The sequence below is a fragment of the Saccostrea cucullata genome, unplaced genomic scaffold, assembly GCF_032062105.1.
Source record: "Saccostrea cucullata isolate Sc308-1 unplaced genomic scaffold, CSIRO_AGI_Scuc_v1 ctg1543, whole genome shotgun sequence".
NCBI classification, from domain to species: domain Eukaryota; kingdom Metazoa; phylum Mollusca; class Bivalvia; order Ostreida; family Ostreidae; genus Saccostrea; species Saccostrea cuccullata.
Window position 1 is genome coordinate 69,221 of NW_026939210.1, and position 18,445 is coordinate 87,665.

Genomic DNA, 18,445 nt, shown 5'->3' on the forward strand with positions numbered 1-18,445 from the left:
AGATTCCCCCTCTTGCTATACCAATCATGCCCAACAACCCCCTTCCCTTTTTTATTTAAAAACTTTAGAATCTACACTACCCAAGGATGCTTCCACATAAGTTTCAGCTTTCCTGGCCCAGTGGTTCTTGAGAAGAAGATTTTTAAAGATTTATTCTATATATTTCTATGTAAAACTTGGATTCCCTATTGTTGCCACGCCCTACCCCCGGTGGTCATGATTTTAACAATTTAATATCTACACTACCCAAGGATGCTTCCACAAAAGTTTCAGCTTTCCTGGCCCAGTAGTTCTTGAGAAGAAGATTTTTAAAGATTTGTTCTATATATTTCTATGTAAAACTTGGATTCCCTATTGTGGCCCCGCCCTACCCCCGGGGGTCATGATTTTAACAATTTAATATCTACACTACCCAAGGATGCTTCCACATAAGTTTCAGCTTTCCTGGCCCAGTAGTTCTTAAGAAGAAGATTTTTAAAGATTTGTTCTATATATTTCTATGTAAAACTTGGATTCCCTATTGTGGCCCCGCCCTACCCCCAGGGGTGATGATTTTAATAATTTAATATCTACACTACCCAAGGATGCTTCCACATAAGTTTCAGCTTTCCTGGCCCAGTGGTTCTTGAGAAGAAGATTTTTAAAGATTTGTTCTATATATTTCTATGTAAAACTTGGATTCCCTATTGTGGCCCCGCCCTACCCCCGGGGGTCATGATTTTAATAATTTAATATCTACATAACCCAAGGATGCTTCCACATAAGTTTCAGCTTTCTTGGCCCAGTGGTTCTTGAGAAGAAGATTTTTAAAGATTTGTTCTATATATTTCTATGTAAAACTTGGATTCCCTATTGTGGCCCCGCCCTACCCCCGGGGGTCATTAACAATTTAATATCTACACTACCCAAGGATGCTTCCATATAAGTTTCAGCTTTCCTGGCCCAGTAGTTCTTGAGAAGAAGATTTTTAATGATTTGTTCTATATATTTCTATGTAAAACTTGGATTCACTATTGTGGCCCCGCCCTACCCCCGGGGGTCATGATTTTAACAATTTAATATCTACACTACCCAAGGATGCTTCCACATAAGTTTCAGCTTTCCTGGCCCAGTGGTTCTTGAGAAGAAGATTTTTAAAGATTTGTTCAATATATTTCTATGTAAAACTTGGATTCCCTATTGTGGCCCCGCCCTACCCCCGGGGGTCATGATTTTAATAATTTAATATCTACATAACCCAAGGATGCTTCCACATAAGTTTCAGCTTTCTTGGCCCAGTGGTTCTTGAGAAGAAGATTTTTAAAGATTTGTTCTATATATTTCTATGTAAAACTTGGATTCCCTATTGTGGCCCCGCCCTACCCCCGGGGGTTATGATTTTTATAATTTAATATCTACATAACCCAAGGATGCTTCCACATAAGTTTCAGCTTTCCTGGCCCAGTGGTTCTTGAGAAGAAGATTTTTTAGTGACCCCACCCTATTTTTGTCTTTTTTTGATTATCTCCCCTTGTAAGGGGACTTGGCCCTTCATTTTAACAATTTAAACTCCCCTTCACCCAAGGATGCTTTGTACCAAGTTTGGTTAAAATTGGCTCATTGGTTCTTGAGAAGAAGTCGAAAATGTGAAAAGTTTACAGACGGACGGACGGACGACGGACAAAATGTGATCAGAAAAGCTCACTTGAGCCTTCGGCTCAGGTGAGCTAATAATTCTGTGCATCGGTTTTTGAATTCGATGAACGGTGTTGCCGTGGTTAGTGGTTACTAAAAATAGAAATTTCTGTGAAATTCTTTCAAAATGCTACTCCTCCTACAGTTTTGATCCGATTTCAATATAACTTTGCACACAAGTAGACTACACTAATATACATAATTCTGTGCATCGGTTTTTGATTTCGATGAACGGTGTTGCCATGGTTACTTAAAATAGAAATTTCTGTGAAATTCCTTTGGAAATGCTACTCCTCCTACAGTTATGATCTGATTTCAATTTTACTTGGCACACAAGTCGACTAGACTAAGATACATAATTATATGCATCGGTTTTTGATTTCGATGAACAATGTTGCCTTGGCTACTAACAATTGAAATTTCTGTGAAATTCTTTCGAAATGCGACTCCTCCTACAGTTTTAATTCGATTTCAATATAACTTGGCACACAAGTTGACTACACTAAGATACATAATTCTGTGCATCAATTTTTGATTTCAATGAACGGTGTTGCCATGGTAACTAAAAAAAAAGTTTCTGAGAAATTCTTTTAAAATGCTTCTCCTACAGTTTTGGTCCTATTACAATATAATTTGGCACACAAGTAGACTATACTAAGATACATAATTCTGTGCATCGGTTTTTATTTTGATGAGTGGTAAGGATTTTTTTTATATATTGCTGTTTTAAAGTTTCAAGTCCAAACTGCTACTTTTCTCTTCCTTTGTTTTAAGTATAAACCAGTAGAGCTACAGTCTCGACAGAGACTTCTGGTTAGTAAAGAGGGATCAAACAGGAAAACGATTGAAACGGATGTTTAATTTAAATCATTTTGTAAAAAAAAAAAGATGCTACAAGCATCAAATAAGATTACTACAAATAGTATTTAAAAAAAATCTTTAACAGAAATCATGCGAGTTCTATCTTAGGCTATTAGCTCACCGGAACCAAAGGCTGATTACATTTGCCCATCTGTCTGTCTTACGCTTTTAAGTTTAAACATATTTGTCTTCTCAAAAAGCGCTGCGCAAATTTCAACCTGACTTGCCAAAACATTTTTGGTCGAGTTTAACAGGTCAGAGAAAAATACTTGTACTAATGGTGACAGCCTAATTATGCTATCAGATCTGATAATTATGCCACTCTTCAAAGTTCATTTTCTTCACAACCATTGCACATACTGAAATGATACTTGGTACACAGATTTAAATCAAGACATCGACAACCGATGTCAGAAAGCAAAAGCAGCAGTATCTATGTAAGGGATACAAGACGAAGATAGTCTAATATGTCAGATACGGGACTGGGACGAGGTGCGAAGCACCGAGTCTCAGTCCCGTATCTAACATAATAGACCATCTGAGTTTTGTATCTTACTTAAAATATTTTTTAAATGCACTTTTGTATTACTATTGTCATAATATGGTACTCGTGAGGGTGACCAAACCAGATGGATGGGGCGCTTAAGGGTTTCAGATATTTTTTCAGAAGGATGAATTGATTTTGATTTAAAAACCTTAATTGAATCCCAATCATATATTATTTATCGTTGCGACACTCTACGGACGCATTAAGAAGAGCTGAGCAACTTATAATGATAAAAAGCGATTCTGAGAGTATTGTGAAAGATCTTTTTTTAACGTATGAAGATAGAAAGTTACCATTTGGCAAATATATTCCAGGAAAGTGTCGTTTTTGTCTCTTGGATATCGAAAGCACCACATCTTTACGTAAACGAATTTGGAAATATATTGTGAAAATAAATTTTCCAGGAAAGAAAAAACGGAGTTGTACGGGATATAACAGAGCGAGCGTAAACTTGTCCGAATGTAATGTTCTAGAATGGACCACTTTTCGTGGATTTATTTGGATGTTTTCGGAAAAATCACAAGTATATGATAACTGCTTTAATATCGGTCGTTTCACAATCATTGACCAGTCTGGACGGAGTGTAAACTCTACTGGATTTCTGAGATACTCCAATTTTGAAGTTTCGTTGCAATTATTGGTTTCTATATAGTTTTAATTTGATTACGAGATGTTGATTGCTCCATTGCTTGAATTGGATTACGAGATTGTTGATTTCTACGTAAAATGCATAATGTTTGTTAATTTTCTGCCTTATTCATTCGCTGTGCAAAATCTAGGTGACATCATCCTTTGTTTCACACAGTCCAGTATTATTTAGAGTACAATATTAGATATAATATTGTACTCCTGACAATAATATTGGACTATAGCTAGTACCCTCTTTAAAATACGAGACTGTAGAAACAAAAGAATGACGTCACAAAATGTTTTAAATACTAGTATTCCATTTTTCCACTTATTTCTGGATTCACTTTCTAGGACTTTAAATTAGTTATAACTTGGATATCTGGGCATTCCTATCACCATGCCGCTTCTAATGTACAGTGCTGCTATCCTATAAGTGGACAATTCTATCCTATCCTATCATGAATCCTGTATCCTAAATCCTATTCTTCATTTAGGGGACCAATCTGATCCTATCCTATTCCATTAGGTATGTTAGAAATCGGAATCAGAAATGAAAAAACAAACTTAATTTTTAAATACAATTTTTAGCCCAGACAGAGCAAAAAATGTTATTATGCGCGTTTCATTGTCGACTGTTAACAAAGCCAGACGAGAAATGGGGTGGAGCAGTAATACGGGGAAATACTCAGCCATGCCAACAAGCGGGTAAGTACTAACGAATTATGGTAATATTATCTTTATTCGAGAGTTTTTTTTTTGTAAGAAGTGGACCAACCAAGATACAATCAAATAGAAAAATTTTGAAGATAAATAAATCACTTTCCTCAGTGAAATTTCAGAGAACATCATCATGATCATTGATATTTTCAAAATAATTGAATTTTTTTCAAGCACCAAACTCATAATAATGCTTACAAACTACAAACAAATAAGATCCTTCAAATTCAATTACATGTACATTATTTTTTACATTGAATAAATCGCCGCGCCCATCAAATCAATCATTAATTTAATCAGTTGATGTGAGCAATAACTGGTTTGATGCACAATATCCTAATATAAATAAATAATTTGTAAATAAATGAAGCTATCTTGAGTTATTTGAGTTCATCTGTTGTGTATGTAGATTAACAGTTGCAACCTTTGGAGACGCATTGAGTTTTATCTTTATATTATTTTCACCGTGAAATGGTCTACAGAGGAAACAAAAACTTAAAACAGCATTTTTTCAAATATATATTTGCCCTCAATGACAGGAATATCGGGAATCTTCCTAGTAAGTTGGATTTCAATCAAACAATTTCTCAGGTTGTTAGTGTGTTTCATTTATCAACGATTTTCTATTGCCAATGAGCACATGACTATTTATCGGCAAATATGAAAATTGCTAATTAGTGTAAGAGGTTTAAGTAAAGATTTTATGAATTTTTTTATTCAATATCTACGTATTTTTGTAGCATTTACCAAGTCCAGAGTTGATAACAGGGTCAATAAAAATGAATAGATTTACTACTACGGTATGATTATCAGTGATATACGTTTGGGCACCTTAGCAAGTATATTTTTCAGTCAATTATATTCCTTCAAAATTGTCTCCTTAATAGTTTGTAACATACTGTCTTGATAAGCCGGTACATAAGAATACATAACAAGGGCACCGCTAAGCGGAGCATCCCCTCGCGGCAGGAACAGCATTTGTAATGACAATATCTCATGAGAGATAAATTCTCTAGAGGGACGTTAAACATGTCAAAAAGATTGATAGTACAACGTATCTTCTTTAATGCCCCCCCCCCCCCCTAGGGACTCGGGGTGATAAGAATAGGTCCCTGGCTTCCCATTGCATGTCGTAAAAGGCGACTAAATGGGGCAACCTGTTGGCCGTGGGTTGCGACCCGTGATGGTGGAGAAGGGGATCCTGGTGGCTGAGGTCTGTTGGTGATTGGTGTAACGCAGCTGATGGACCAAAACTCCACTTTGGACCCATATTTATCTAGACGGGAGGTCAAGTTTGGCCCGACTTGATCATTCGGCTAGTCATGCCGAGCTGATAATATTTACATGCCTAAGTATTGATGTATTGCAATGTCTTCTTTATTATCAGCTACATATCCTGATGGATGAATTGCTCATGAGGAGAAAAACATTCAGGTAATTAAAACATTCAGATAATTTGGACGCTCGAGCTTCTGTGGCTAAGGCTTTTAGTTAAGCAGATATTTTGAACAATTTGTTGGAACAGGAAGAAAACCATCTTTCTAAAATGAAGAATCAAAAACAATGTAAAAATTAGCCATTTGTAGAAAAAAAGATTCCAGATGATAAGAAAGAAGTAACTGCTAGAAACCTACCATATGAGCAACAGAATGCAGTAACTAATGACGATGAGCTGGACAGTTCCTTACTTCCAGATCCTCTTCTTGACATAGATGTGCCCCCTGTATAGTCTTGGTGAAGAATTCACACTTACATTACCGGTTCGAGAACCCAAAAAGTTTAAATACTAGTTCATAGAGGACACAATTTAAAAGAACTGATGAATTGCTTTAAATCACAGATGTTGATTTAGCCAATGACAAAATAACAGATCATATCATTTTTCCAAATGATGTTGAAGAAGAAAACGATATTGGTGGCATAATGAGAGACATGTTAACGGAATTTTGGGACGATTTTTACGAGCAGTGTACAACTGGTAGTGATCTAAAGATAGGAAAAAAGCTTCTAATAAAATTGCAATTTTTTTGGCCCCATGGTCAATGGGTATGGTGTTAAGGTGTGGCTTTGTAATAATTAAATAGTGAAAAAAACATTACATCTGTGAAAATCTTTTTTCTACTCCTGGTTAATAAGCTTATGATTATAGATATTATTTGCATGTTCTATCTTTGCTTTTGCAGCCTATGCAGATTTTTCTCTTCCTAACTTGAAAAAAATTCAATTTACTCATCTTGGAGTCCGGAAACCACTTGTGCAAGCCGACTGTTTTACCTTTACAACTAGAAATCGAAGCAAGTCAGCTTTTAGAGGTTAGGAACCCTGCTTATAAAATTGCCAAAGGTTTGGGTGATCGAAAAAACAATTACAGAACTTAAAGAAAATTGGAAATTTTTAAAGACCATAATTCTTTATGTCAGTGTATGTGTATACACTATGTCAGTGTATGTGTATCATTTTTGGCTGTACGTACAGTTTGACAATCACTATAAGGCAAAGCTTAAAGAGGTGGTTGGTTTTAAAGAAAGATTTAAGATGTGAAAATAAAGAAAGTCAAGATTCTTGATGATTTCAGCAACAAGATGCAAGTTTTCAATGATTTCATTTAACCCTCAATAGTTGTGGGGATATCTATGCAAGAGTTACTTGCCAACCTAGTCATCGGTCTGTCATTGCAATTATGTTCAATTGACCTTTGAAGGTCATATTTCTAAAAGATTATATTGACCTTGGGATGTTAAACACCATTTGCGAATGTCGTTTAAGAAGCAAGTAAGAGTGACCTACATTTGACATTTATGGCTACATTTAAAGACGTTCAACACACTGGGGGAGATAAATCTGACATGTAGAACAATTAACTTCATGGTTTCGTAGTAATGTCATTAAAATTTTCCTGTAATTCGGCGAAACCTTTCACATTACATCGATTTAAAGCATAATTTCGATCCTGCTACATGGCAACTGTGAACAATGTAAGGGACGACAGACAACAGAACGGCAAACATTGGCGAATTAATTCCAAAGAAATAAAATAAGTGATCTTTATTCTTTTCTTTACTATTTCAAATTCTAGTGAAAATTATGTCAGTTTTGATGATAAACATTAAAATAATTATGATACACCTTGGCAAAATAGTAGACGAGTATTTGAGCATGACATTTTAGCAGAGAATTCATTCTGCCATTTGTGCAAATCTCCCTTACGCCTGTCAAATATTCTCTCTGAGAAGATATGCGGTTTAGGAAGTATCTTGCATATCCGTTGTAACAAGTGTTTGTCGTGTTTCAAACCAGAGGCCAAATTTTTCACTATTTTGAAAGAGGCATCATTGCTTATCATAATTATACATTTACCATGCTTCCTTTGGTTATTTAATACCCAGAGGTAGATCAGCATAACAAAGGAAAAATTTAATTTCTCTTTGTATCCAACTGACCCTAGGGCCAAATGTATCAAAATTTTGGAAATTTTATCTTAAACTTTTTTTATCAGTAATTGTTGATTATTTATATCAAAATTGGGATTTCAAAGCATTGTTTTATTTTCAGACTATGTACCTCTCCAACCCCCTCAAAATACCTCTGATCCATACGACATATCTATTGTACACGTAAGTCATACATATATATTCAAAAGTGTACTTTAGTAACAGGAAGGTTCATCACCAAAGTCTTGCGAACTCAAACCTATCCCACCAGTTCGAAATTCTTCAAAAACCAAATGACACCATTGGGAAATTGGAAACATACTCAATCGTGAAGAAATCTTGAATAAAAAGAAATGAAAGGCGAATATGTCAGAAAGTAAATACAGCAATACAAACAAAGCAGGGGTTTTGCCTAATGTTGGCCAATTTTTAAAGCAGTTTGCTTTTGAAAATGGCATCAAATAGAGAATTGAGTTTCAAACAGAGAAATTCAATCGTCAAAAACTTGGAAGTTGTAGGGACTTAACACAAGAAGTGAGAAGAAAGTACGTGGACTAGCTGTGCCACATCAAAGATCAGCGAAAAAAGATCCGAACCCCCCCCCCCCCCCCAAAAAAAAAATGATGATGGTGTCTATGATATTGGTTTTAGCATTGCCCCTTTAGTTGTTGATACAGGTGTGCTTGTTGTGAACCAGGAAGAGGTATATGGACGGAAGTTTCCTCTCTTTAAAGATCAGGGAGCAATCACTTCAAGAACAGGAAACGATGGAGTCTTGAGGAGTACATCAGATGAGGCTCTCTTCCACCTGCAGTTGATATTTTTTTTAAATTAAAATGCAGGAAGAGTTTATCAATCAAAATTATTCAAGAAAGTCTTTTTGTGAATTTTGGGCCTTAACATGCTTAGGGGCCATATTTTTATGAGAGCAGTCTTTCACAAGTAGTCACCCCCTCCCTTTGAACATATAAACCCCATAATAACTTTCAGCTTCTTCATCTTATTTCTTTTCCATTTTTCTTCAGATTCAGTCATTGGCTCGGTCCACATTCAGCACTGACCCTTGAAAAATTATGAAAGGCTTTGAAAGATGTTACACTCCACAACCTGAAAGCGTGAGGACATATAGGTAAGGATGTGATTGTGCTTGGAAAACCCGTGTTATACCACTGTTAAGAGCGCACACGATAACACGAGAAACGACCAATATAATTGATATAGACGCAAGGTTTACAACTTTGGATGACATACTTTGAAAATCATAATGTGAGGATATATAAGTAGTGCAGACAAGATCAGGTCCAGTCCAAAGACTTTTTCTACCTATGTAGCTATTAATAGCTACCTAGGTATTTAAAGCTACCAAAAGTAGTTATTTTACCTACTTTATATAATTTCTGATCACAAATTTTGCGACCAAACGGCGCAACATGATGAATACCATATTTTTTGATACGGTCACACTTACGATGAATACGACAAAATTTTGGCCAAAAAATTATTACTCTCTGAATCGGCAATTTTACATTAGTTTATATGCGAGCGAAATTAGTAATATTACTAAGTTTTCATTTTTTGGCCAAATTTTTGTCACATTCGTCATGGGTTTGACTGTATCAAGAAATATTGTGCTCACCGTGTTGCGCCGTTCCTACATTTCGCCACAAAATGCAAGTAAAGCAGAAATTTGGTAAATATAGCTTCTTTGGTTAGCTTTAAATACCTAGGTAGCTGATGCTTACGTAGGTAAAAATAGTCTTTGGAGTAAACCTGAGGATGGTCAAAAGAGCCAGCACGGACGCCTCGAACTGATTGACTGAAACTAAGGTCTCAATATTTCTGCTTCTTGAAAAAATCTTGTGAAACGTTGAACATAGTCATATTTTGTAGAAATCTACACCATTATATAAAAGAATTAAAGTTTCAGCCAATCACATGTCAGCTTTTTTGCTGACATGTGATTGGCTGAAACTTTAAATTACTATAACTTTCTTGTTTGTGTGATAATTGCGTAAATGTTTTCATTGATGTTTGAGTGAATGTCGTATGTTGTGTGAGAGAGTCAGTTTTAGATCCACCATGGACACTCTCGGAAGTGAAGATTAGATTTACATGGAAATCCCGACATCAGGAAAATGTAATTTTACTCTGGACTATTACTTGTTAACAAAACATTTGCGTCGTGTATGTCGTTGTGTGAGCGTTACAACTCGTCTTTGATTTTAATGACTTGACATGATTTATTTTTTCAAAAATACAGACTTTTGTTGAGTGTATGCGACATCAGTGACTGGCTGACACCATTCCTGAATTTAATGAAGAACCAGTGCAAGCCGCAAGTGTTTAAAATTATTAAAGATTAAACAGTAAAAGCCAAACTCCTTTGGAAGAGATGGCCAACGGAAAAAGGCAGAGAATCCAATTTTGTGAATAAACCATCCAATACATTTAATACTTAACCATGTCAAAATCAATGCCATGTGTATTTATTTTATAACATTTAATTTTAGAAATGGAACGACACTGCAGAGCCCCTTCTGAAAGAATCTGTGGTTTACAGACCTGGGAAGGTTTTGCCCAACTACACCGAGATAGAGAGAAAATTTGGAGAGGCTGACTTCAGACGTGAGATCCAGTTATCGGTTTTTTTGCAAGGAGCAGGACAAGGATTGGCGGGAGAACTTTCAGAACTATGAAGAAGGTAAAGATTTTACAGCCACTTTAGGATAATACAGGCAAAGATATATATATATAATATTAATTATCAAATATGTTTCTTTTTATTTGTTTTAATACTACCCAGCATACTTGGATATTAGATGAGATTATAACGGCTATGCACAGAAGAAGGAATTTTTTTTACGCTTGACTCAAGTCCTATTACTAATAGAATAAGTAATCAAAGTGGCGTAAAATTGGCATCAAACACATATACGCGTAAAACACGATTAAGAAATATGAGAAAAAAAATAATAGTTACAAAAAAGAAACCAATCTCAATCTTTGGGGAATAATAAAAACTTATTTGTAACATATCTTGAATTGGAAGGGTATTAGTAACAATAATACCAGACTATTTAGCATCTTATCACACCAATCCGACTTAACCAGGTGGCTCCACTATGTCGACAAAAAAATGACCCTTGATGATACTGTCATATACACGTGTATTCCTGCTTGTACAAATAAGGAGTGTAGCTTTTGGCGGAAAATGCTGTAGGTAAAAAAACGGAACCTTTTCCTGTGAGAAGAAGGGGCCCAAAAGATCTGCTCCTCTTGTAAGAAGGATATGGAAATAACGAACAGTATTCAATCTCAACGTCCATAAAACAAATATACAAAACAACAGCAGAGCAAACACGGACCTCCGAAACATCAGAGGTGGGATCAGGTGCCATGGAGGAGTAAGCATCCCCTGCCGACCGGTCACACCCGCCGTGTGCTCGTTGTCATAATCAGGAAATAACGGAAAAAATCCGTGGTCAATTCAGTGTATATATAATGGACTAACAATTGGTATGAAAAACGTCAGTCAGCATTTCATTCAATGATAAATTGTATTTGCAGACAAGGTCATTGTATCGACCATAGAATTTACGATATGATGACTTTAAACGAGACTGTTGATATTCTTGTTTCATCAACTTGCTTGTCAATAATTTACCTCGTTTAAGAAATTGTTCATACGTAAAGTATGCTCTTGCGTATCGAATCAACTGAGATATAAATACTCCGTATGCAGGTGATGAAGGTATATTGCTGCATAAGTAAGGGAAGTTGACGATAGAAAAGTTAAAGTCATCACGTTTATCATATAGCTTGGTTGTTAGATTACCATTTGTGTCTTTTTCAAGTAAAATATCCAAGTATGAAGCAGAAGTGTCGGACTCTGTGGTATCTTTTCTCTCAAGCTCACCAGGATATATCGTTTCGACGTAGGAATGGAAATAATCATTATTAATTGACAATACGTCGTCGATATATCTAAATGTCGAGTTGAAGGCCACAGCAAGTGTTTTTTTCTTTACACGCAAAAGATTTTGCATAAATTCTGCTTCATATGAATATAAAAATAAGTCTGCTAATAACGGAGCGCAACTTGTACCCATAGGAATTCCAATAGATTGATGGAATACCTGGTCTCCAAAAACCACATAGATATTGTCAATCAGAAACTCAAGCATCTTCTTGATGTCAACTTCAGAGTACTTGTGTGTGCAATCAGAATCTGTTTTAACAAAATAATTTTTCAAATGACCAATGACGAGGTAAGTAAACTTACGAGTTCCATTTTTGTTGAAGAAGCAGCTGTCAATGATATCAAAAAGCCTGGATTTTAATTTGTCGTGCGGAATTGTTGTGTATAAAGTTGAAAAGTCGTAAGTTTTTATGCTATTGATTTTTGTAAAGTCTTGTGATTTCAAATTGTCCAAAAGTTCTTTAGAATTTTTAAGTATCCACATCTGATTTACATCACTTCTTGAATATATAGTTGTACAGTACTCTTGAAGTTTTTCCTTCACTACTGTCAATATTTTAGTGAGAAGTAACGAAAGAGGCTTGGTTGAACATTTACTGGAACCTGCAATGTATCTTTGTTTGTAAGGATTCTTATAAGTTTCGGAATCCAATATATATATAAGGTAGTTCAAATTCATTTTGGCTCTGTGGAATATTAAAGGTATTCAAAACTGACAGGTGATTTTGAAGAATTTCTTCCTTAGAAAGAGTAGTATATGTATAAGTAGGATTACCACTTGTAGAATTAAATCCAAGTTCTTCTAAAATGCAATTTATATAATGAGCCTTACAAACGAAGACAATGTTGTTACCTGCTTTGTCGGCAGGAACCAGTATGTACTAATCGTGTAATCTATCTAATTCTTTTTTCACTTCTGGTTTATTGAACACAGAAGGGTAGATGGTTTTCATTTTGCCCCTCAATCTTTTAATACGTGACTTTAACATGGATCTGATACATTTAATCCATTCTGACAAGGTGTCAATGTCTTCTTTTTCATATCTAGCCCATCGTCTGGGGTAATTTTCAACAGAATCCATAATATTTATGAAATTCCGACGCCAGTTGAAGGATCGGGGTTCCCTATATTTAGGACCTTTTAAAATAAGTGATTTAAGGTCCTCATTACGAACTATATTTACGTCACCTGTAATAACATGTCCAGCAGGACTATAGTTATAGGGCGAAGAAGAACATGAACACGAAAGGGGATTATTTTTCAGATAGTCGATATCCAGGCCATGTAAAGTATTTTTGTAAGATGAAGGTAAGCCTGCAGGGCTAATGCTGGACACATTTATTCATGAACTTGAGGAAGTATAACTTTAAGCTCCCTTTCTCGAAACTGAATTGTCTTTGTATGTCGTAAGCAAAGTAAGTAGCCCCATGAGGAAGGCATCAAATCCACTCTTAATTCTGACATGTTTTGATGTCTCAAAAGGTCCTGCAATTGCAGTGGTACCTGGGCGAAGCAGACAATAACAAGCTATTAAACAAGCGCACCAAAAGTCCCATTCTTCAACTAATGAAAAGTCCAGGAAAAATCTCATCCAGAGAAGATGCGATGGTGTTATCGAATCAACAGGAAATCGGGTGGTACCCAATTCTCGCTTAATACCCATGAGCAAATATTTCAACTGGTAATCCTCTGGAATAGGGTCTGGTTGATCACAAAGTTTGTGCATGTGCGGTATAATATTCAAGTATTGCTGAATTGAACAAAATTTGAAACACTTCACTTTTGCCGAGTAAGTCGCATACAACTGTAATGTTTTTTAAGTTGCTGGTTGTGGGGGTACACTGATATGGTCACAAAATTCCAGGTATGTCTTCATATGAGTGCGATAAGTGGAAGTCGTTGAATTAGCACATGCCTTTCTTTTCAAAGCGGATGCTTGATCTTGTAGGGACTGTACAGTGAATCCATCTGGCAAAGATAAATTGCAATGCCATATGAGACAACAATGTTGCAATAGAAAAGTTATCGTGCTGTAAGGAAAGCACTAAGGAATAAAGTTTTGTAAGTTTACCCGGCTCATGGAGACGGGAACATGCATCCTCTTTGTTGTTTTGTTTGCCTAGTAAGTATTTAGTACTGAAAACACAATTATACAGGGCAGATATCCAGAACAGAATGCGGCACATAAACTGTACAAGGGGAGTCCTGGAAGATTCTTTGTTAATCCACAACACAGCCGAGAATTATCATTATGTATGATCACTTAAATATTCACACTTACTCCACCTACACACAGACAAGAAAATAGCGATAAATTCTCTAACATTAATATGGGCCATGGCACAAGCTGGTAGATCTAATGGCACAAGCTGGTAGATCTAATGGCAGGCCTTTCAAAATATGCCGGTACCCGGTACTTTTACCCGGTTGGATTCATTCATGGTACCGGCCAAAATATTCAGTGGAGAAAAAAATCGCGTGAAAATACGATAGGCCCTACCATGTTTTACAAAAGTTGTGGTTACGTAGCTTTGTATTATTCTTTAGTCCGTAATGGTATCTAATAACGTTTTTGATTGGTTAGTCAAGAAGATCATTAAAGCGTTTGAATAAATGACACAAAAGAGATTGCGTAACGCGTCTTATAGATCTTGTCGAAAACGAAAGTAGATTTCGATATCAAATGCCACCGTCACTGATTTTGACAAAAGCTAATTACTAGGAATATATTTTAAATAAATACGGCCAAAAAAATATAAAACAGGAATCCAGGTGTCAGAAATGAAAGTGTCAATTTAAAGCCATGGTAATGAGTTTCACAAAAGATTTTAAGATACAAGGAACTAGACCACGGAAAGTCTTCAAAACAATTGACCGATAGAGAGACGAACATGAACAGGAGATAGTTCTTTGACCACCTCTGTACATTTTAATAGCCTCAACTCTTCAAATTTAAGTGTCAAAATACGCAGCTGACGATATAAATTACTTACAGTCTTTAATATCTGCAACTTTCTGATGAAACAAAAGGACATAAAACAGAAACTATTTCTTTTACCACACATTTAATTCTTTGATTCAGCAGTTTTCTAGTGGTCAAGAGAATGACCTTGCGGACGTTAACTTTCTTCCAAATATTGTAACCATATCCAGTAAAGTGAGGGAGTCATATCTAATTTTTTTTGTCTCAAGTCTTGATGTCATCTTTGTCTAATTTACACATGTATATTATTTTATATGTACATGTACCAGTGCATGAAAAAAATATGCTGAATTTATTGGTACATGCTATGCATCATGCAGTGCTTCTTCTAATTTTTTTTTTAAATCTGCACTTTACTGTAGAACAGAAATGAATTTAATTTAATGCAAATACAATTTCATTTTTCTTTTATTAAATTTAAATTTTGAATTTCCATTTCCTTTCGTGACTCAATATTTTTTTTTATATTTAAAACATAACACTTACAACTAAAACCTTGCAAAAAAATTTTGAACACATTTATATAAACAAATATAGCATACAACTTAGAAGTTTTACCTAAATCTTATTCTTACTCTGCTCAAATAACTAATTTTTTCTATGTAATTCCTCCCATCCAGTGCTAAACTTCAAAAGTAATGTGTATTGACCAAAAATAAACTTTGAAACATGGCATAAAAATAACACTGATAGCAGCATACTTCTATGTGTCTAGAAACCAGGAAATGCTGTCTGGTGGCTTCTAAATTTCAAAATTTTTCCGGGGGGGCATGCCCCCGGACCCCCCTAGCAGGCTCACGCCTTCGGCGTTCGCCAACTGGTACCTCCTATTTTTTATAAAGTACCACCTGGTTCAAAACTTTTTGAAAGCCCTGTAATGGCCAATTAATGTAATAATAGTCTCCATTGTAGTATCCCGCACCTCCCTCGAAAGAAGCATCTGTCTGGAGTGATGTGATGGGGCGTGGATCCTGTATACGACACGTGCCATTTAATATCAACATGAATGATATCCACCACTGAAGATGTGCAAAGAAATCATCAGTGAGCAACGCTTTAAGATGTTTCTCATTAACAGCATTCTTCAAATCCAATTGCAATTGCAGTATAACCATACACTTTCTTTAAAATTCTACAGACTGAACCACTAAGCCGTTGAAAAATCTGAGGGCTCTTAGCAGCGCCAAAGGAAAGCTTAGTGTCGTACTAATATGTTGGCGACGTAGCAATTAAAAACTGCCATTTTAACCCAGTATCCAAATAGTTAGAAGGGTGGATAAGGACTGATCTAGATGTAAATCTCTCTTTGCAAGATAACGACCTTCACTAATGAGCTTGCTAACAACACGTAAATTCTTGCATGAACATGAAGTATCGGATTGTAAATAATCATTAATAGACATATGTAATGGGCGACTAGCATCATGGATAAGCCTAACCTTAGAATGTGATTTAGGGATAGCTCCCAAGGCACTAATAATTGTAGGTTTGACACAAGTAGCCATATAGAACAAAATTCGGTATTATCTATGATTTGCCCCAAATAATACGATATTTCAATCATCTTTGTATCATTGTTTGATGTTATGCATTGAAGTAAGGAAGATGCAGTGTAAATTCTACAGATACAAAAATGACGTAATTTTCACCTGTGACGTCACTCGAAAACTTTAATAGGCAAACATTTTAAGTTTTTGTAGGACTTTTGTAAATCATAGAGATTTTAAATTTTCTTATACCTTAAATAGTATGAGATGAAATATGAATTAAAATTCAGAAAATACCCCATCTTTTTCAATATGAACAATTTAAGGTTTATAATGATTAATAAATGCTTGCCATACCTTTTCCAATACTCTTCTTTTTTTTCAGAAATCCAAGTTTTAGGTTTTTTTTAGTCTTGGAGGAAGGGGATGAGAGGAAGTATACAGCACACACTGGATCATCATTTTCCCGAACCTTAACACCTCTGATGAACATGAGAACGGGAAGCATAATAGTGTTGTCATCTGATGTTGCCTTCTCCAGGAAAAGGGGGGATATATTTAAAGTGCCATCAGAGGCAGTCATTACAACACACTTTAATCATCAAATCAAGAGAGGGACCGTAGTGAGTACCTGTCCACAATTTGTAAATCCTTTATATAAATGTTGTAACTGGAAACCCTACAAAACACATAACCAATTACAAATACATTTTAAAATATAATAAATCATGAGGAAAAAGCAGTCCCAAAGCATACATATAAAATCTGCTCTAAACAGCTCTTATATATTGGAATAGAATAGTTGGTGGACCCTAAATGAGTAATTACGATTTAGTAGAGTCAATTTTCAGAGAACGTCTTACTGATTTTAAAAACTGTACAAATTAATTAAAACAAAAGACCCCTGCTGCTCTTCACTAGATTTCCTACTTTATAATACACATTAAGCCCCCCCTTCCACCAAAAATGATTTGAACAATTGAGAATATACACTACACAAGAGGGGGACACACCCCAGCACACATGGGCTAGGAAAAAGGAAATATCACATCAGAAATGAAAGTTTACTGAGGTAAGATGTATTGGGGGAGGCTTAAAGTTTAACCCCTTTATGGGTCATGGTTTGAAAAAAAAATAGAATTAACACTACCTGAGGATGATTCAATATAATATCACTAATCAAGGCTTTGGAGTACATGAAAATGAAATTTTTAAAAGATTTCCCTATATACTCTTATGAAAAACTTTGATCGATCATTTTGGCCCAACCCTACCATGGGGGTCATGATTTGAACAAATATCAATGATTCCACATGTCATGAGATTACTAAACTGGCCCTTGGTTTTTGAGTAGAATATTTCAAAAGATTTTTCCTATATATTCTTTTATAAAAATATAACACACATAATGGCCACACCCTAGCCCGGGGATCATGATTTGAACGAATTTGAATTTACACTACCTGAGCATGAATTCACTTGAGTTTTATATTTCCTGTTTCTATTGTTTTTGAGAAAAGGTTTTTTCGTATAGTATATATTCCTACATAAAACTACAGGCCATATAGGCCCCACCCAACCCCTTGGGATAATGATTTGAAAAAAACTTGAATCTACACTACCTGAGGATGATACCATATGAGTCATCTTTCTTGGCCCAGTAGTTAAGAAATTTTTTTTCTGCATATTCCTAAGTAAAATTTCTTACAAATGATGAAGTTCTTTTTAATAATCATAAAAATGCTGATATAGTCCACAAAGCAGGGCTTTCTCTGCACTCGCTCAAGTTGTTTCCAAACCCTGCCTGTTTTTCCCAATTTCTTCAGAAAGGGTAGTTTCCCCAAAACATAGATTTATCCCTGTGATATACTAAAATAAGATTTTTCAAACTCTATTTACGCTGGGTGCAAAGTATTTCAAAAAAACATTTTGTTTGCAGCTTAAGAACTTACCAGAGGATGACAAAGGAGTCCTGATGAACAAATGGGAGGAGGAGGTCCGAAATTTTTCGGCCCCTCCAGTGACAACCCCTGCTGAGGCTCTGGAAAAGGAGGACGGAAAGCGTGTCTCAATTTGTGGAGTCATTAAGGAAGTTAGTAATCTCACCAATTGTTCACAGCAAATCAAATTTTCTG

The 18,445-nt window shown here is 35.6% G+C and overlaps 1 pseudogene; it reads right to left on the reverse strand.

Moving 5' to 3' along the window:
* Positions 1–10,937: 10,937 nt before the first annotated feature.
* On the reverse strand, positions 10,938–14,281 carry LOC134252565 (uncharacterized; annotated as a pseudogene).
* Positions 14,282–18,445: the final 4,164 nt, after the last annotated feature.